The 21,021-nt window shown below is 38.9% G+C and overlaps 1 long non-coding RNA gene across 1 annotated transcript in view; it reads right to left on the reverse strand.

Moving 5' to 3' along the window:
• The window catches only part of LOC127479465 (uncharacterized), a 160,637-nt gene that overhangs the window by 50,033 nt on the left and 89,583 nt on the right, over positions 1-21,021 (reverse strand). The window contains exon 3 of the long non-coding RNA XR_007907570.1: positions 12,086-12,205. This is a non-coding gene — a long non-coding RNA (uncharacterized LOC127479465). The remainder of the gene's footprint in view (positions 1-12,085; positions 12,206-21,021) is intronic.

The following is a 21,021-nucleotide window of genomic DNA, read 5'->3' on the forward strand; positions in this document are numbered from 1 at the left end:
TTCATATGTTGACATATCTATTTCTATAAAAGGTGAAGAAAGCAAGTAAAGGACAAGGTCTTCTGACTATCTTTCTGGCCAGCCTGAAAGAACTGGTTGAGAATGTGTAGCTACAAAGCAACCTGTGAGAGTGACCATGAAATAGATGACAGAACTCACAGGCCTCAGATGGTTAGAAAGGAGAACACAAACACCATAAATCATGGAGCTTAGGACAGAGTGCAATAAACACTTGGAAGTGGATGTGCTAGATTTTTACATAATGTCAGTAAAAAGTGGAAAAGGAATTGGGGAGAGCTGGTAGTGCTGTTAAAACAAAAAAACCAAAAGGAACAAATGAAAGGAAGGACAATTCATAGGCACAAAGTACCCTGATCCTGGAGTATCAACAGCCTAGGGATATAATGAGAAAGGCAAAACATAACTTTTGAGAAAGTAAAATATAGGAGAAAACACTCCATATTTATGTTATTAGTATCAGAATATTAAGAAAAATGCTGATCTGTTCCTCAACAGGAATCTTGAGAAGGTCACAGTGTTAATGACATCTTTGCTTCTGTCTTCACTAAAAATGTCAACGTGATCTTACGAGCTGAGACAATGAGCTGCAGAGATAGAGATGAGTAATAAAAACAGAACAGTGACAAGCAGATTGGAAAACAGGTAAATGAGAGTTTTTAAGATAGACTCACTGGAAATTCTCTGTAGGTATTTTCATTCACCCAGCCTTTTATCCCAGGGATGATAAATGATTATCTTTTGAAAACTTGTCAAAAATAAATAAGGCTCCACAAAACTGGAAAGGCCACTCCTACATCTAATTATAAAAAAAGGAAAAGAGAGGGGGGATAGGCTAGAGGAGAGAAAACCACTCAACCTACTTTCAGTTCGAGAAAAATCCTGGAACAAAGAGTCAAACCAACCATTCACAAACACCTAAAAGTCAGAAAAGTCATACGTGACTGCCAGCGTGGACCTTTCAATACCAAATCGTAAAAAGTAATCTAATTCTTTTTATGGGATCAGAATTGTTAAGACGTAACAGTGAAAAATAGACAAAAATAACCTGTCACGAGTGGAGTTGTTGCTCAAAAGATGACACCAGGTTGGGGCAGAGTGTTGTTCCGCTGGAGGGTAGGAAGGCTCTGCAGAGCGATCTGGACAGGCAGGATTGATGAGCCGAGGCCAACAGTATGAGGTTCAACAAGGCCAAGTGCTGGGTCCTGCACTTGGGTCACAACAACCCCCTGCAGTGCTACAGATGGGGCAGAGTGGCTGGAAAACTGCCCAGTGGAAAGGACCTGGGGGTGCTGGTCAACACCCAGATGGACACAAGCCAGCAGTGTGCCCAGGTGGCCAAGAAGGCCAGTGTCATCCTGGCTCATATGAGGAATAGTGAGGCCAGCAGGACCAGCAGATTATTTCCCTGTACTCAGCACTGGTGAGGCCATACCCTGCTGTGTTCAGTTTTGGGCCCCTCACTACAAAAAAGACATTGAGGTGATGGAGTGAGACCAAGGAAGTGCAACAAAGCAGATGAAGGATCTGGAGCACAAGTCTTCTGAGGAGCAGCTGAGGGAGCTGGGGGTGTTTAGTCTGGAGAAAAGGAGGCTCAGTGGGGAACTTACTGCTCTCTACAAGTACCTGAAAGGAGGTCATAGCCAGGTGGGTGTTGGTCTCTTCTCCCAAGTAACAAGCAACAGGATGAGAGGAAACGGTCTTGTGCCAGGGGAGGTTTAGATTGGATGCTGGGGAAAATTTCTTCACTGAAAGGGTTGTCGTTGTCAAGCACTGGAACAGTCTGCCCAGGAAAGTGGGCAGACCTTGGAAGCATTTAAAAAACATGTGAATGTGCCACTGGGGACATGGTTTAGTGGTGGGCTTCTCAGAGCTGGGTTGATGATTTGACTTAATGATCTTAAAGGTCTTTTCCATCGTAAATGATATTATGATTCTATAAGTCAAAATTAAACTTCACTGAGCTGAGTATCCTTTCTCTGACAGAAGCCTCTAGCAGGTATCAAGAAAAAACATGAAAAAAATATGGTAAATATATACTTAACTTTTCTGTGATAGGTTGTCCTGGTTTAACAAATACTCAATGACTTTTGGAGCTGGAAGTTGATTCAACAGCTATTTTGGACTATTTTATTGAAAACGAAAGGATATTTTAAATAAAACATTGCAGAATCTTCTATTATAACATTTTCATAAATCACTTGTATGACATTATAGATACAAGATACTTGTTAAATATGTCAATCATACCAGAATTGAAGAAGTTTCAAGCCCTGAAAGGTCTAGGACTAAAACTCCAAATAATCCTAACAGGTTAGAGAACTCTCCTGCAAAATCAGGATTCATATTAGAGGGGGAAAAAAGAAAGTAAAGTTATACACTTAGATTACACTACACAAATAGAGGATAGGGAATGACAGATCTGTTCTGCTGTAAAAGATCTGAGGATTAAAGTGGATCAGATCTGAGCATGTGCCAATAACACTGCCAAAAGCAAACATACTGCCTAAATGAAAGGCTGCCTGTAAGAGCTGGTGCAGCATCCACTGGAGTAGGTTTCAATTACAAGCACTGCTCCTCAGCATATGAAAGAAGTTAAGAGAGCAGAAAGAACGACAGAATTCAATAACATGTTTTTTGGGAAGGGGTCATATAATCCAAAGGGTCATATAATCCAAAGGATAGAAATCTGAAAGGAAATCTAGAAGTTTTCAGATGTGCAAAGAGTAGCTGTAAGGAAGAGACTAAGCAATTCTTCATGAACATTAGGGACAAAGCAAGAAATTTCACACATAAATATCAACACAGAAAATTCAAAGCCAGGCCCTAGAAAAACTTTTGGACCACCAAAGTTGTCCACAAAATCAGCAGTCTCCATCACTTGAGTTTACCAAGGCAAAAGTCAGGCAAACACCTATCAAAAAAGGCTTAGGCATAAATGACACAGCTTGAGGTTAAGTGGGGTGTCTTCCTGTTTTATTTTCTGTGCACTTACCAGGTTTTTTCTCTCTATTTTTGCATAAAGGCAGATAACTACTAAAACAAATCATCAGAGGATGTTGTAGATTCATAATTTCTTCTAGTTGCATTTAAAGATACAAGCCCTTCCTATGAAATATATTGTATTGCAACAGATAATTATTTGGCTTTATACAGAAATTACTGACAGTGACTTCATGATTTTTTTTTCTCTGAAGGAGATTAAGCTACCTGGTTCTAATGTTTTATTCTGGCTTTACTATCTGGGCATCACAAATAGATTAATTAAAAAGTCACTCAGGGTGCTATCAAAGTGACTACTGAACTTTTCGATCACAGTATTGTACAACAGTATGATACAGGAGGCTCAGAAGGGACAAGAAGCAATGGTCTCAAACTAAAATACAAGAAATTCTGTTCAAACTTTAGAAGAAAACTCCTTTACTTTTACAGAGGTTGAATACTGCAGCACATTGCCCAGAGGAGTTATAGAATCTTCAACCCCGAACAACCTGCTGTAGTTGACCCTGCTTTGAGAAGGGATTTGGACTGCACAGTCACCAGAGGCCTGTTCTAACCTCAGCCTCCTGTGACTCTGTAAGATCCTGTGAATTCTAGATTTCGACTACATGGAATGCATCTCATCATCATGAATCAAGTGAAAACTCTGAAGCATTCAAGAATGAAAACAAGAAAAACCCATGTGAAGAGAATTTTCTCTTCTGTCATGGTCCACGTGGATTTTTTTCTGATGTATCCAAATTATTTTTGTTCCAATTAGATAGTTTTTCTAATGAAAATGAGATTGTTTTCTGCTATTAAGAGTGTGGGAAATGCATCCAGTGAAAAGCTGAGTTACAGTCTCTGTAAGATGCTGCCCTATATGTATGTGATAAGCAGTGATGCAAAAAAGTAGAAGGCGGCTTGGTAAAAAGGGAACATGATGAGATGCTCCACATGAATTGGAAATTATAAAGACCTATTTAGCACAATATTTTAGAGTAGATAATATAACATTAAAAATGAGGAAAAGAGAAGTTTGCAATGGAATATACTTCAAAAACATAGAAAAAATACTGGAAAATGTTTGGTGTGCATAGAAAGACAGGGAATGGAGGCAAAGCCAGAAGGAATCATCTTCCACAGCCCAGTGAGGGCTGTTGTCAGATTCCAGACCCTCACCACAGAAATCTGGAGTTTTGACATATGCAATTCACATCTTGAGACTGATATAAGCCCAACCATTCTGTGACTGAGGGTTCATCAGTAATGATTCTTTTTAAAGGCTCTTGCCTTTATTCCCAGGACAGCAGAAGCAGGACAACCTAATTAACCCCCTTCTCCATTGAGCCCATATTTTCAGAATAAGAATCACCTCCCTTGATTTATCTGACCCTTCAGGAGAAACCAGAGACAGATAGTGCAAACAAGCTCTTCTCATGATGCAAGGAAGAGTTAGATGCTTCTAAATGGGAGTGAGAATCACAAGTAAATACAGTAAGCACCGTGCTAATCAGAGGTAATAGTAACAAGATGACATGGTGTCCCCTTGCTGAAACTGTGCACTAAAAGCTAGTGCAAGTCAGACACTTAAAGATTCAAACCACCTCTTGTATGTTGGCATTTATGTCAAGTATTTTGGAAACAAAAGACTGAAAAATGGCTGAAAAATGGAAGTGGTGATTATAATTTATGTTATAGGTTTGAATTTAAGTGCTCTCATGTAGGAAATAGAAATTCTGAATACAAGACCTTCTCCAGCCTGCTGGTTCAAACTCAAAATTTTCACCTGCCACCAGTATGGATTATCATTATTTTTAAAAGGAAGGTTTGGATGGAAATCACTTTCCTACAGAAGCTCTGTCATCATGCAGTAAAGAATTCACTGTTCTCATATACTAAGAAATTTACTACTCAAATTTACTAACAAATTGAGAATGTAATTTCATTTGAAAATGAAAAATAAAGGCAAAGTCAGTGTTAAAGAGAATTCATCTGTAAATAGCAAATTGCCTCCTGGAGCAAATGCACTCATTATTGCTCAAAGAAAGGATGAGATCTCCCACAGTTAAATAAAACTAGTAGGAAAAATAATTGCTTGATAAATCAGAGTAATTAAATTTTGCACATGTGAATGCTACTGCACCTCTGTCTTCAGTACAACAAGGCCATCCCTGTAGCACAGAAACAGCATATAAAGCTCAGCCTTTACTCCCTGGAAAATCTATTACTGAAAGAAAGAGCACACCTTTTCCCTTTTAGCTCTTCATTAATGAGGAATGGGCAATCATGGAAAATGCCCCACAAAGCTACTGGGATCAGAGCAGTCAAAAACTGTGATGATGCTGTCTAGTTCCAGTTCAACTTCTACCAACCTTCCACCAATCATTAGTGAGTCTTTTAGCATTTTAAAAACATCTTATTTTAAAGCAATAGACTCTGTTTTCCTTTAGTAACCTGCCTGAAAGGTAATTTGTTAGTTGGTCTGTCTTATATGTTAGTTTTTGTATACCAGGTAAAGAACTGTTTCCCCTTATAACCTTCCACAGGACAAATATTTACCCACGAGACCTTTAAACCTTATTGGTGCTCTGCTTGCTCTGTATTAGTTCTGGAAGAAAGCTTCTGCCATTATCTTTTCAAATTCTAAAAATTAATTCCTGACCATTCAAAATATTTTTGTGTTCAGGCTATCTAAACACAGTTATCTACATGGAGGCACACACAGGTTCATCCACCGTTTGTCCTTCTGCTACCACCAGCAGAAATCCAGTCAGTGCAACCTAGAGCACGATTCACTTCACCCCAACCAAGGGAACCAGCAGCTGCTGAGCTGAATCACTCCCTCAGCTCCACTGACTCCAATTCTGATCTTAATATTGACTCTAATAAGGGCTTTGATACTGAGGGCTCAATCCATTGCCCACACAGAGGGAGCCCATGCCATTTGAGATGAACAGCATAACCTGCCTGTCCTGCTGGCAATAAGTCTCCCAGAGCTGTCAAGGTGCCTGGCATACTCTAGGGCATCTGAAATGCTAGTAGTTCCTGTGGGGGAGGGACTGAATTAAGCCTCTAGGCCACAAACAGACTTCTACATAATAAATTTAGGTATCTCAGTTTCCAGCTGAATGTCTGGAAATTTAGGAGTATGAACAGCTCTATCTGGAAAGGCTGTGTTATTGCCACAGTATATGCAGCGCTCTTATGATGGCTTATGATGGTTTCCTTCCTATTGTTCAGGAGACTAACAGAAGAAAAATACAGCAAAAGCTCATTCATATATATTCCTTAAGAGTACAAGGATGTGTTGCATACCCTGTCTTCAGAACCAGTCAAGCAGAAAGCACCAGTAAGTACTTTCAAAAGGGTTACAGAAGAGTGATTTTGGGCTTAAGGGTCATTTTAAGGCATAACAATATGAAAAACTTTAGATGGTCATAAGTTAACTCCACATTTTATGTCACCTTGGGTTTTCAAGCCATCTAGATGCATTATCACTGGATAGCATTTGAACTAAAAATTTACACCTCTCAGCGTATTCATGCAAGCTCAGTAGATGGCAAACTTGGCTGCACTCCAAGCTGGAACTGGCCTGTGCTGCAGAATCTTGGGGCAGAGATGGCATCAGCTACTAACCTTTGAGCATTTAGGTATATTCAGACATTTTGGTGCAGACCCTCTTACTGCAAAATCACCACAATTTGGGTGAGACATCAGGAAACAAAAGACCCATGAAGCGATGAGACAGTATACCTACACAGAAACACATATCCAGCTTCTGACAGCCTATTTTTGACAAAAGAGAGGTTGCCTTCTATTAAGAGAATCTAAGCAAAAAACAGTAATTTTGCCAATGGCCCAATATTCTATAAAAATCAGTTCCCTAAACCAAATTCCCTAAAAAAAGTTCTGAAAATCTTATTACTCGTGTGGTCTTTGTGCATTTAGTCTCATTTTAACTTCTCTACTGCAGCATTTTTGTAGGAATTGACCATAGCAAATGTCAAGTACAGGTTATCCATTAGGTGGTTCTATCTATTCTATTCTTTTAGATTAGATATTGCCAGATGACCGAGTAAATTCTCTGAGCTTCTTCCCAACATACCTCTTGTGTGTATGTGTCATGTCTGGCAAAAACTGTAGTGTCCACTGAGAGAAAGAAGACATGTAGCAGATGCTCGACTGCATTTCTTTTCCTGCTTGACTGCAGTGACTGCTCTGAGAAGTAAACAATCCACTCAGTAAAACAAACTGCTGCAAATGCTCACTATGGGTTGTATCATTCAATTATTGCCTTGCTTATTCCCTTTCCCTAAACAGCTTTATTCAAGTTCCTGTACCAATCTATATACTCCTGAATTTTTATCAGCTATATCTCTTCTCTCCAGGCAGAGCCCACATTTCCTTTTTGCTCCAAGACTGTTTTATCTATATGCAGGATTGGATTTTTTGTTGTTGCTTTTTTGTAAGGTACTTATTCTTGGAATTAATTTCTGCTTTTTTACTAGGGGATGGCATTGCCTATAAAGTATTCAGTTTCTAAATCAGACAATGAGAGAAAAACATATGATGTCTCCCATTTTCATAATCAAAAGAGCAGCTGATGTCAGAAAGCAAGATAAAAAAGGTGACCTTAAACCAATATGGTTCATGAGGACACTGCCTTTTAGTCTCAGTGTCCAATTTATCTCTGCATGTGCAGGGTGAAGTCTGCAAAGTAAGACTAATGAGTATGGCAGAAACATATGCAGTAATTCATCATTGTAACAAAGCATAACACAATTATCAGGAATTTCCTGTAGGCTTGCCATGATTACATGGAAACAAATTGTTTGGTCCGCTCAGTTAGAAGTGCAGAAATGCTGGACCAAAAAACAGAAACGGATTGTTGCCACCTATATACACAAATCATCCTTTTAGGATATGACAAATGTACAATTTGGCTTTCTTTTTTGGTTTGTTCACTGAAACTGTATTCATTCAGTGCCTGGCCAAATAGGTCTCCATATTCTGCAACAGCACACACCTCAGAAAACAGGAGGAAGAGGTAGTTGGCTGCAGGGGTAGAGGAGTTAATGGATGTAATCACTACACCTTTCTCATGCTTGCCGAAGATTTCAATGCAGCAAAAAGTTCTCAAGTAAGACAAGAAGGAAGGGAAACCTTTAATTAGTTGAAATTTACTTACTTTAAAAAAAAATTTTCTGTGCTTGGTGTATCTTCCTGGGAAAAGACTAACATCAGCATCACTTTGTGAATAATTGGGTTTGGTCCTGTTCCTGGTTTTCAGCTACCTGGAGTACAGTTTAGGCTGATGTTTATTTGACTTTCCTCCCAGAGGACCACTCTTCTGTAGGAGAATTAAAGCTGTGCAATGCTTACACAGACATTTCTTGCACTTCTCATAGAGAACAAGGCCTATTCTGAGTAAGCACTAATAATAGACAACACTGCAAGTAGCTGCTTGGGGCTCACATGCCTGAGAGACATAATATTAAAGGTGAAGCCACTGCTGAAAGGAGTAGATAGATTGCATTTGCTATCACAGATCTCTACTGTGTTTCAGGGATCATGCCACTTAGGTAAAGTGGGACTTTGAGAGCTAAAGTCTAATTAAAATAAGTGGGCGTTACATAACCATGCTTGGAAGGCAAATTTTCTGCAATATTCCTTAGTGACTAGAAGCTGTCTTTAAACCATTTATACAACTCAGCTCTAGCAATTTAATGGTTGGGAGATGATGAGGAAATAAATTAGATTTTGGTACACAATGGCCAAATTAATTTCAAGGGTATATGTAACTCTTAGCACTTAGGACCCATAACCACATCATGACCCATATCAACAGTAAGGTCTCAGTTTTTCAGGGAAGGTTGGGTAGCATACATCACACAACTGCTTTCTAGAAGGTGTTCTCATGCATCATGACAAAAGCCATGTTTCAGGGAATGCCTTAGCTCCACAAGGATATCCATTACAGTCAGGGATGCACTGCTGAAGCCCCAGGGATGTACCTGGACAAGAGAGTGGATTTGCCCCTCTGTCCTTACTTTTTTTGCTTTGCTTTAATTGCTTTGTCTCTGTTGCTTTAATGCTTTTCTTCCTCACCTCATTTATTTTATTGATCTTGTCTTTCCTCCTGTTTCTCTCTTTCCTGGTTACTTCTAGATTAGCACAAGGTTGGGAAGTCCCACAGGGAGCCCCACTTGGCCCCTTTTTGCTGAGTAAAACAGCCTGCCAAAGTGAAGATATTCTTGTCAGAAGTAGTAGGGAACATTGCTGGGAGGGCCTACCTTGGGTGTCACAGGTATTTGGTGATAATCTGTCATGCTACTGCAGAGTCCAGGTAACAGTGCAGTAATTGTGCTCCACCACTACTTCTCTAAATTACGCCAATGAAGGAACTATATAAGGTGCAAAGAGAGTTAAGCTCCCTCATTATGTCTGAGCCTGGTTTGCCAGCACTGCTTTCTTAAGGGCTGCTGCACAGAACTCAGTCTCCAGCAAGGGGGAGCCTGCTGCAATCAGTAGACACCTTATGGAGGAAAATATACCAGCTGTTAAAACCAACCTCAAATTAATTTCACTGTATGGATGAATTCTACCAAGTTCCTTGAATTTTCACAGCCCAGTTTCACCTACCCTTAATTTACTACTCTTTAAAATGCAAACAACTTTCAAATAAGATTTTATTGCATTTGAATATAAGTCTTGTCATGTTCTTTACTTTTCTACTTCATTTCAAAGAATGTTGTTATGATTAACTCATGCATTATGGGATGCCATGTGTAATGCTCCCTTGTGACAATAACTCAAATTGCTGTTTTCGTACTACCTCCTGTCTCTCACTCTTGCTTTATTTTTACTCTGGTGTAACTAGGAGATCTACACCCTCACTCATTTGAGTAGAAATATTTTCAAGAAGATATTTCTATCTCCTTTTCCCAACTGACTGCCAGCTCACACAGTCTAGGGCAATGGCTAAGTGAAAGGATCCAGCTAATACAGCTTTACTTCCAGTTGCTACAGAGCTCACTTTCCCAGGAGTTCTGCTGGACCTTCATCTGTAGAGCTCAGTCACGCATCAAAACATCGGCAAGTTGTATGTGAACTGTTCAAATGCCTGGTTAGTCAATGAGGCATACAGCAAGGATTCAGTTCAAACAAGCAAGGAGCAAGGTCATATCTTTACAATTTTATTTTTTTTAAACAACACAGGTTGACTAATTACTGAGTTTCACCTATACCATTCAAAATAAGAGGCAGCACTATTAAATCTTCATTCTGGATATCAACTGAGAAAGAGAGCTTCTGGACTAACTGATTTTTTATAATATTAATAATTCTTAACCTGATTAAAGATGCAGAGATCCATTTCATTTTACCATTTGAGTAGAAGAAATAGGGTTGAAGCTTTAAAGTCCCATAATACTGACAGTGATATGAGAACTCATATAACATGCATGGAGAACCTACAACAAGGGAAAATTCTGAAAAATCTAGGAGAGAAGAAAGTGGCAGCAGAAGACATGCAATCAAGGGAGATTTGAGGCTTTTCTTCCATCCTATCTCTCCTTGATTACACCAGTAGTAGCCTGTAACTGTTCACCAACTCCATATCCCAAATCTATCTAGAAAATGGTAAGAAAACTCAGGATAGGAGAATTCAGCTATCAGGAGCAGGCACAGATTGAGCACTTATTTTCTCCCAAGTGTTCTATGCACAAGTGTCCCTACAAAGAAAAACCCAGAATGAAAACAGCAAGGTCTGTGCAAATAGATGCATGAGGTTAATAACTTTTTTGAACCTATCCAGGGCTGGTACTATGAAACTCTATCATCCTATAACAAGAAATACAGTCTAAAAGGATTTATTAAGATTATTAAGTCTGCATCCTTGTGAGAGCAGGACTGTTCTCAAAAATACTCAAAGCAGTAGTTTCTAGTTTTGCTTTAAATACACAAAACAATGGCTTTACTATTCCTTGTCTTGAAATGTATCCAGTACTCAGTGGCTTTTTCTGTTCTCCACTTGCAGTTGCTATAGGTACAACAGAAAACCGCAGTTTACATTAGGTGGCCATATATGATATGTTCAATCAGTAAAAACATTTTCTTTTCTGCATTTATGGGTTGTATGGTGGCAGCCTTCAATAGCTGCCAGATATTAGGATGGAAAAGGCCTTAATCTTTCACATCACAACCTGATCACCTGTTCTTTTATCCTGTTACTCCCACAGACTGAGCACCCCAAGGAACATCTCCAAACAGACTCTCTCTCCTTGCTGTCAAGGTCATTTATGGACATTTGCAGATATTCATCTATCCTCAGTCAGTAAACTGAAAGACATTTCACTTTCTTTGTACATCCTCCTCTAATAATGTTTCTCTCCGAATTGCCTCCAGTTTTCTGCACTGTTAATTAACTTTTATGCATTACCAGAGATGGATGCATCTTAGTAGTGACTTAAGTGATTTCTCTATAGCTTGTGTTTCAGTTTCCATTCATAAAACACTTCAACCTACATTAGTGAAATTGTTTCCCCCTTGTAATACTTTAGCATTTCCACAGTATCTCTCATTCTGAAGTAATAAAAGGGCAGAGCAACAGAGGAAGGTCAAATACCAGTATTTGTCTTTGCATGAAATACTCAAGTTGGTTAGGATAATAAAATATTTTCTGAGTGTTTGTCAACTCAGTATTTTCTGCATGTCAGTTGCATTATTAAGTAAGAACAGCTGAGCCTTACCTTAAATACCAGTATAATAGGACCTTAGTCATTTAGTAATATTGTTTCATAGAAAAAAAAAACCCAAACAAAAAAACCCCCAGCTCAAACCTTGTAACCACATGTGTCACTGTGGCAAGGATTTCTTTAACAGACTGTAAACAGCACATAGCTTTTCACACACATTTTAAGGACATATCTAGAATTCACATACACTTTCACTTTTTATCACCGAATTATTAGAGAGACAATTTGCAAAAGTAAACAGTTGGTACAGTGTCTGAACCTCTTAGTGTTACAATGAACATGGCTATAAAATTATTTTGTTATATAATACCAGAATGTGTCTGACTTACACAAATGTCGAATCATTTAGAAGTGTGAAGCAGAGGTTTCCCAAACTGGTGGTCTATAGACTCCTATCAGTGGTCTGCAGCAGAAGGTTTATGGCTGTCTGGTTACGTGGTATTCATTCCCTATGGATAGTGGGGAGAGAAGAGATTAACAAAGAACGGATATTGACCAAGAAAAATATTTCAGTTTATCAACATCAGTAAAATATTTTTTGATAAAGACTGTTGCCCCACAGTTTCTGTTAATAACTTTTGCATTTTATTATGATTTTATCAAACAGATTGCCTTTACTGAAATTTTCTCTTTCAGATTGTTTCCTCTTTTCCAGTCCATCCATTTATGGGAAAAAACATTAGAGAAGATGTTATTTATAGGGTGTTTTTAACAGGCAAAACACTTCTTGATCTCAGAGACAGGTAAAAAGTGAACTGTCAGCTGGCTTAGGAAGTCTGATGACACTGATGAGGGCTAAAATGCAAAAAGTGAATGTACGAGGAATGGAAGCAAGAAGAGGGAATAAAACAATTACAACTGCATGTTTTCCACAAAATCAGGAAAGCCAAAATGATCTGATGCTCAAAGGCTTCATAAAGAGGGATTCTACAAGTCCATGAGCCTGCAAAAATAAGCTGCAGTGTAAACGTGGGTGTGTTGACCGGCAGAGAAGAAGAACTAGCATTGAAAGGTTATATACCTTTTTTCCCTTTATCTTCACAGGCAAAGCCTGCTTCTGGACCTTTGTGTTTTGTAGAGTCTGCAAAGAAGAGGGGCAACCATCAGTAGGGGAGCAGTAGGCCAGGAGCTGCCCACAGCCTGGACATACTCGAATGTAAGTGGCTCCTTTGGTTGTCCAGAGAGGCATTCAACATGACTCTGAGGTTACTGCCTGTCACCTGGGAAAAACTACAGCAGTCAGAGGATGTCCCTGATGACTAGAAACAAGGCTAACATACATCTATTTTAAGGGAATTATGTTTACAACAGATACCAAGCCACGTTTCAATACACGGGGACCTTAATAGACTCAGGAACTGGGATGGGAGAAACCTCATGAAATTCATCAAGATACCAGCTTGGAATTCTAAGCAAAATAAATTAATATATTTTTTACCACTTTGGCCTAGAAATGTTATTAGTTTTAGGGTAGCCCCAAGTATGTTTTTGAAACAAATAAGCTGTTCAACAACCTTATTATGTTCTACTCCAGGTAAACCACGCCATATTTCAGTATATATAATTTCCATAAACAGTTCTGAATTTGGCACAATTATATACACAGAAAAGCTTTGGCCTTGTTTTTGTTAGAACTGCTTCTGTGACTTTCACAATTCCCTTTTATTTCTCTGTCATTGTCTGCTTATCTTATTTAATTCATTATTCTAATTCCCATGCTAATAAACCCACATTAAGAGCCACAAATAGAAAGGGGAAAAGGGTGAATTACTGCAAATCACTGTCTCAAAAACACGTTTCAGACTACTTTTTTTTAAAAAACCTGTGATGGCTAAAATCAAGTTATACATTCAAGGAATACATTCAAGAATACTTGTTTATTAAAACATAAAAACTTTTCAATATCACAAAATGGAGACTCAATTGCTCAAAGATCATGACTAACTCCAAACTTTATGAGGTCTAATGAAAGCTCTGCTTTAACTGTATTAGTTATCCAAGTAGTACAACTTGCACTGCAAGATATAAAAGATTCATGTCAGTAGAGATTTAAGCTCAGGAAAGTAGAACAATACTAAATGGTTAGTGAACTGCATTGGAATATTCCTTAAAGCAATTTCTTTTTTTCTATGTCTACATTACAATGCATTTTATTTTATCCAGCCCAGGTGAAAACAGGGTTTAGTGGTACCCCAAAATTCAAGCAAAACTTGTGGGCATCTAGATTTGCTTCACAGAGCAAACTGGTTCCAGAAAAGCAAGAAATTTTTGAGAATTACTGGTTAGCTTCAAGCTTATAAGCAATAAGGAAAAAGAATAACTCCAAAGAAAGCAGCAAATTCAGTAGGAAGAACCTTTCCAACAGTGTAATTCTGGATGCTGAAATACACTGTAGTGAAAAGCAACCTGCATGAAAGGTACACTGCAGTTCTTTCTTATGGCTCTGTTTTGGTTTTTGCCTGAGACAACAGTGAACATGGACACAATAATTATATTGGCTTCCTATATTTCTGGTCTCTCAATAGTTTTTCCTCTCAAATATATAAAGCCACAGCTGCATTCTCTGAATATTTTCAGCTTGATTATAGAGCTCCTACAACCTGTTTTGTACTGTTTGTGCCAGGCAGTAACCAAAAAGAACAAAAACATGCTAATGCTTGGAGAGATGCTATGAGCATAGCTACCTAGGCACATGCACATAACCGGAATTCACAGTGCTATCCATGAAACCTGATGCTTGGGAAAGTACAAAAAGCTTGATTTAGCCATCAGTCTTTTGTCTGAGTTCACCATAAATTTTCAATTTCCTCCAGTTACCTTAATGTTCACAGGAAAGAAGCTTGTATTCCGTTGCTTCCTACCCATTTTTTAGGCTCTTTAGATTGTGCTGCAGCTCTTGGCTAACATACAGTGGGGTCAGGTAGGTCAAACCTTGCAAAATTGGTGTTTGCCAGGTTTGATGGACAACATCAGAGTAAACAATTCTGTCCTCCTTAGCCTATGGATTTCTTTTCATTGTCTATCTCTATGCTTTTCACATATATCACACTTATCCATGTATATTTTCAAATAAGCATACTTGCTTGGGCTACAAGCCCCTGCTTCAACCTCACTCTATCCCTCTTCCATGTTGTCAGCACCTGCCTATTGGGACTACTGCTCCCATTTTAATCTAAATCTGTTTTGGTAGACACAGTTCCTCCAATCTGCCACGTCCAAAAACCCAGCATGTTCCTATGCTACTTTATGCTGCCACAAGAATTTTTGCAGCCCCACACCCAAATCATGTCAGGAAACCAATGCAGATGAAAGCTTAGCAAGCAGAAAAGCAGTGAGCCTCTTTCTTCAACAGTGTTGGATTATGCCATCTTCATGTACATACTGTGGGATCAGCATTAAAAACTCTAGCTTCAGAAATTCTGACCAGTCCTGAAGTATGAACAATTAATGTTCTAAATATCCCTTAAAATACAGGTCTTGTTAGAGATCATAGTGTCTGAGGCAGGAAAGCTCTTTTCTCCCCAGCTTGTTTGTGTGCATGCAGACCAATTTTTTATTCCCAAGACATGTCTAGGAAGAATCACAGCATGTGAGCTCTTCTCTGTCAGTGCCTTCTCCAAAGGGGAGGGTGATGTGTCAAAGGCCTGGGATCCCTGGTTCAGTTTAACCTGAAACACCTCAGAACCTACTCCCACGGGTTCTCAAACTGATCAACATTTTCTTCTTTCCTTATACCGTCTGTTCTCTTTCTGTGAGCTGCATTTTTAAACATTCTTGAGACAGACAAGCATCACAGGCCGTTTTATTTTTGGACACTGGCGTGGATGGATAGAAGAGAGACGTATATTTTGATCTTTCTATGGACTTCATTTTTGTTCTTTAGCATTTTAGTCTCCTAGTTTAAAGCAATTTGAACTTGGAGCATCTGTTGCCACAGAAGAAAACAGGATCACCATCCCTCTAAATATTCTGCTCATGTGTAGTGATCCATACCAGGCCTTATACTTCAGAAGGCTTGCATATCAAAATGTTAATTAACAGATATAGTCCATTTCCATATGTCTTCCTCTAAAGGTTACTGCAACAACATTTCCTGAATATCCTTTAACAATCTAATGGCAGCCTGGCAGTGGTCTCATGACAAATAAATTTAAGTGACATACAGGTTGCAGCGACAGAATACAAAGTATAACGAAGCAATGTACTTCTTATGGAGATGTGACATGAAAAACATTGACCTGTGGTCCTAAGTAATTTTCATAAGACAAAAGCTTTCATGGTAATAAAAACAAATCAGTCAATGTGCTGAAAGACTAATATAATAAACCATCAGAGAAGCTATTCAGCTGTGTTAACTTCATTTAACAAAACAGGAGTCATTATTATTCCAACTTTGTACTTAAAGTTTGGTGATAACATTAGCTGCACTATAACAAAGTAGCCTTCTTGATTAATGGGAAATACCTCCAGAAATAGCAGTGGGATTCAACATAGAAGTATGTGCTACCTTACCGGTCATATTGAGCAAAACCAGCTTGACAGTAGGAACACGGGGCTGGACACGGGAGATTATTAATTGCAGCAAAGCTGAAGATGGTGCAGTGGCCCTGCATGAAATATTGCCAAGTCGGAGACTTTTTGTATTGACAAGCAACTAGAACATGAGGAGGATGAAAGAGGCGTCAAGAGTGTGAATATTTTGTATGAGAAGGAGAAAAGAAAAGAAGAAAATGTATTTTCAGTACAATCGCAAACTGATTCTCAACGAATGGATAATATGCTGCTTTTCAAGAGAAACAAAGCTGTGCTTCATCATATTTTTTACAAGGTGAATTTACATTTCTATAACCACTGAGAATGGGAGAAATTAAGTGAATTACAAGCAATTTTGGATACAGGTAGAAAAAATTCACAGGCTATGATTACAAACCATGCTTTCTAACTCTAAGCTCATCCTTACACACGCACTCAGCAGTCTTCATTTCCTGAGGAGCTGAAATGTCTTAATGATTCTTTTCTTTCTGAGCCTCACTCTCATTTGCAAGCGTCTTTGCCATTCTGGTTTATAAATTAGACAGTATTTGGAAATATCAAAGTATCAAATAACCTGCTGGAAGTTTTTCAAAATACCCAGACCTTCTTTTAAACCACTCCTTTCCTTATCCTGCAGTGAATTTTGGTGATTTTACACACTTAACAAACCAGCTTTCTCCTAATCTATACCACAAGCAACTCTACTAAACCCAGTCAGGATTTTATCCAATTGCACAAGGTCCAGTCAAGTAAGCATAAAAGCCAAACAAAGGCTGTAAGCTGGGACTTTGTGGAATATACCACAGAAAAATCTGAACTATTTATTTGAGAAGAGGATAAATGGACATGCAGAGCAGGATAGAAGGGCAGAGAAAAGGAGGTAAATGAAAGAAGCAGATTATACAGGCACAGCTGAAAAAGGCATTACCGGTAAAGATATGCAACATCTCTTCCTGATTAACAAAATATAAGGTAGTCAGTCTATAACTGAAAGGGCTACAAGTTCTTCAGAAGACTTTGTTCCTGCTGATGCAACATGAATGGCTAATTATGATGGACATAATACTGAGAGATCCCACTTGAATTCAGGTCTACCAGGTACCGCACAAGCAAATTGGTAGACAATTTCATGCCCTATCAGCTTAAGATATGAAATAATAGGGATGGACAATGAAACAGAACTGAAAAAAAATAGACTATACTCGTTATTAGATCTGTGTGTAAAACTAGATTATGAATAAGTCTACCAAGAACAGCAGCAGGTACCACATCAAAATATATTATAGTAAGAAAACAAAGGACTTCACCCCCACAGAAGACAAAGCATTCAAGTATTCCGGACTGCAGGAAAAAAATCCAGTCTCAGCAGAGATGAAAAAACTACTATCCATCTTTAACTGACAGCAATATTTAATTGTGACTCCTCTTTAAAATCTGAATGGCTTTTCAAGGGGAAATTTTAAATACTCTAATATTCAAGTCATACATCTTAAAAAAATAAAATTAAACTTCCAGAGCAAAACTGAATTTACATAATCTAGATAACAACTGTAGTTTCAATTCATAAACAAGAACGAATATAAAAATAACACTGTATGATTGTAAAAGAAGTTTGCTTTAAGAATTTGTCACTCATTCTGTTTTTTAAAGCATTTTATATATTTAGATCAGTTACTACCACTTGGATACATTTAGGAGACCCTGTGCATGCTCATAGTTGCTCAGAATTATGGTAGCCAGTATAAAACTCTCTGTGGGTTGGTTCTTGTGCCTTGTCTTGCTAAGGAAACGAGGCAGTGGGTCCCATTCCCAAAGGTCAGCCCTGTGTCCTGTTCCTCCTGTAGAAGTAAAACCAGCAAGCCTGGCTCTCCAGGGCTCATTATCTCACTGTGCAGCATCTTCTTCCATATCCTTTTTGCTACCTCTTTCTTCCCCATGGCATGAGCAGCCCCAAGCTCAATCTAGTGGGCAGCAAAAGTCAGTTTTGCTTATGGTGCTAAGAAATCTTGAATCAGCTCCATTTAGAAATATTATTCTGTGCCTTTCTCCAAAGGGAATGAAGAAAGTGTGTGATCAGACACACTCTTGTCTACTCTTCAAAATGAAAAAAATAAATAGAAGTGTTAGGTAGATCTTCTTTTTTGACACTGTCATAGCAACTTAGGGAAACTGTATAGACAAATAGAATGAAGACTAAGTGAACCCCTTTAGTCTGGAGGGATTTATTCTCCCTTGATACCCTCTGAATTTACCTTGAGTGGGAGGAGAGGTGAAAAGGTCTCATAAAGTCAGATAATCAGAAATAAACTTAGCAAGATAAAGCAGATGGATGCTCGTCTTGCCCTTTTGTTGATTTAGTTTTAACTTCTGCCCAAAGACCTCTGCAAAACCTCAGAAAATTCAGCCAAGGGTAGTATGGCCACTGACCCCATTAAGGGAGTACAAGAATTGTGATGCATTGAAGAGTCTCAATTCCCCGGTCTCTGATTTGCAGATAAGAAGAGGAGCAGTGGGACATCCTCTCTCCAGGCAGTAGCTCCTTCTAGAAGGTGAATCACAGTATCATGGCCCCTGTCAGAGTCACTCTGCAGAGATGACTTCCACTGCTTCTTGAAAAACACTTCTCAAAAAAAACATTCCTCTTTGTCATAACAACCTTTTGTAAGAATACACAAGAGAGTTAGTCAAAACTACCCACAGTTATAGCACAGGCCCTCTGGATCTTTGTGAAGTGCAATAGGAAAAAAGTGGCCACTGCCATAATAATGAGATTTGTCTAATATACGTTCCAACATCAGGAAAGCTTTGCTCTCTCCACCACAATATACTCTATACCTGTGACAAAGCAACAGTCTCCTTGTGCCATATGACTCCTTCAGCCCAGTCTACTTTATGCTGAAATTCAAAAGATACTATTTTAATTGTCCCAGTTCAAACACTACAAAAACTTAAGAAAAACCAAAATCAAAACAAAACAGAAAACAAACAAACAAACCAAAACGAAACCTTTAAAAATCAATCTTAGATATTCTACTGACTAATTTGACCTAATATCAGCCTGATTAATTCCCTTTCCAGAGGTGTCTGTGACATTGAGATGTTTTAAATTACCCACATTATAGAGGGGATGACTGTTTACAGGATATTATGTATATAAGCAGTTTTGCTCTTTTAGTCTTGGCTCTGTGAACAGGGCTAGCCCTAAGGCAAAGCCTAAGGCAGAAAGTGAAATACATTTTTTAAAGGATGTTTGTTAATTGAGCCCTAAACTGCTTCCCTGTTCCTTGCCAGTTTTATCCTAACATAAGAACAAGTCAATGTTAAGGCACTCTGCCAGATGCTGGGCAACTCAAACCTCCTCAAGCCTCCTCTCTCTTCCTTGGCAGCTGATATCTCTCAGCACTATTCAAATTTTGCTCAGATCTAAATGGGCTGCAATCTGCAAAGGAATATTTTAAATACATGCTGCTGTACAGAAGAAAAACAACCAGCTAAGCACAGGCAACTAAACTAAAAACTTGTAAGCTCTGTGACAGCAATAGATTTATAAATGCCTGTTTATTTTGCTTTGGGCATCTCTCTGAAAGGTTGTGATTGAGGGCACTGCTAGCTAGTTGCCTTATTTCAAGAAAGAAAAGTGCAGCAGTTTTGCCAGAACTTTGCTGCCCTCCTGTAGTCAGTGCACAAACTGATGAGAAAAAGAAGGAATTTCTCAGACCACATGCCTGATATTCACCCCTTTCCTGAAGACCATTGGACTGAAGAAGCATGATCAGTAGCCTTCAAGAAAGAAAAAGACTGCATCTGGCAGGAAGAGAAAGGCAGAGAAGTGGTTGAGTGCCAGCCAGATTCTGCTCTCAGACCTGCATCAAATGTCCTGGAGTGACATGAACCACTCAGCTCCTGCCTACTTTCCGTGGTGAGACTGCAAAAACAGGCTCTGGTGGGGCTGGAGCCATTCCCAAAAGCAGAAATTCTCCAGGCACCCTATGCTGGCATTTCACTTCCCCTCTGGGACACTGTGATTCCCTATGTAGATCAACAGATACCTTTCAGATTTTCTTTTGATGAGTGAGGTAATGGCTTTTAGCAACTAGTGACTCCTTTGTCATTCCCATTGTCTATCTGCCCAGTGTCCACACTACTACAGTGCTCCACTTGATTGACATCTTACACGTTACAAAAAAAAGAATTTCAGTCTTCCCATTTTATTGCATGTGGGGCTTTCAATATACTCCTGAGATTTCTGGGTGCCTTACAGATTCAAATGCAGTTTGATGGCAGGTTCTTCCCAGTTGCATATTCCTGTACACGTAGTTCTTCAGCATCCTAGAGATGCTATTTCAGCAGCTCTGTTTCAGCAGTGTCTGTTTGTCATCTGAGAACTGCCTCTGCTAAAGACAGGAGACCAGGATGATGTCTCCAACCAATTCCAACTAAAACTTATGCCTGGTATTTCAGTGCCAGTATTACCAAGGTTCCAGCATTCAGTGCCTATTCATTTATTGTAATGGGTAGAGTGTAAACATTTTATAGGTAGATTCAGTGCCAGCCTACCTTCTGCTCTTGCCCATGACAGTAAAGGTGAATATATCATCCAGTAAGCATCCAATACATAAGAGGGCTTTTTAACTTCTACTTCTGCACCGGTAGAATTTGGCCTTTGCTATACAGTTGGACTTGAATCTTATGTTCATGGTCATGAAGATGAATTACAAGTAAGCAGTTTTAA

The sequence above is a fragment of the Manacus candei genome, unplaced genomic scaffold (assembly GCF_025592945.1).
Source record: "Manacus candei isolate 608988 ecotype Guabito, Panama unplaced genomic scaffold, ASM2559294v1 h1tg000067l, whole genome shotgun sequence".
Lineage (NCBI taxonomy): Eukaryota > Metazoa > Chordata > Aves > Passeriformes > Pipridae > Manacus > Manacus candei.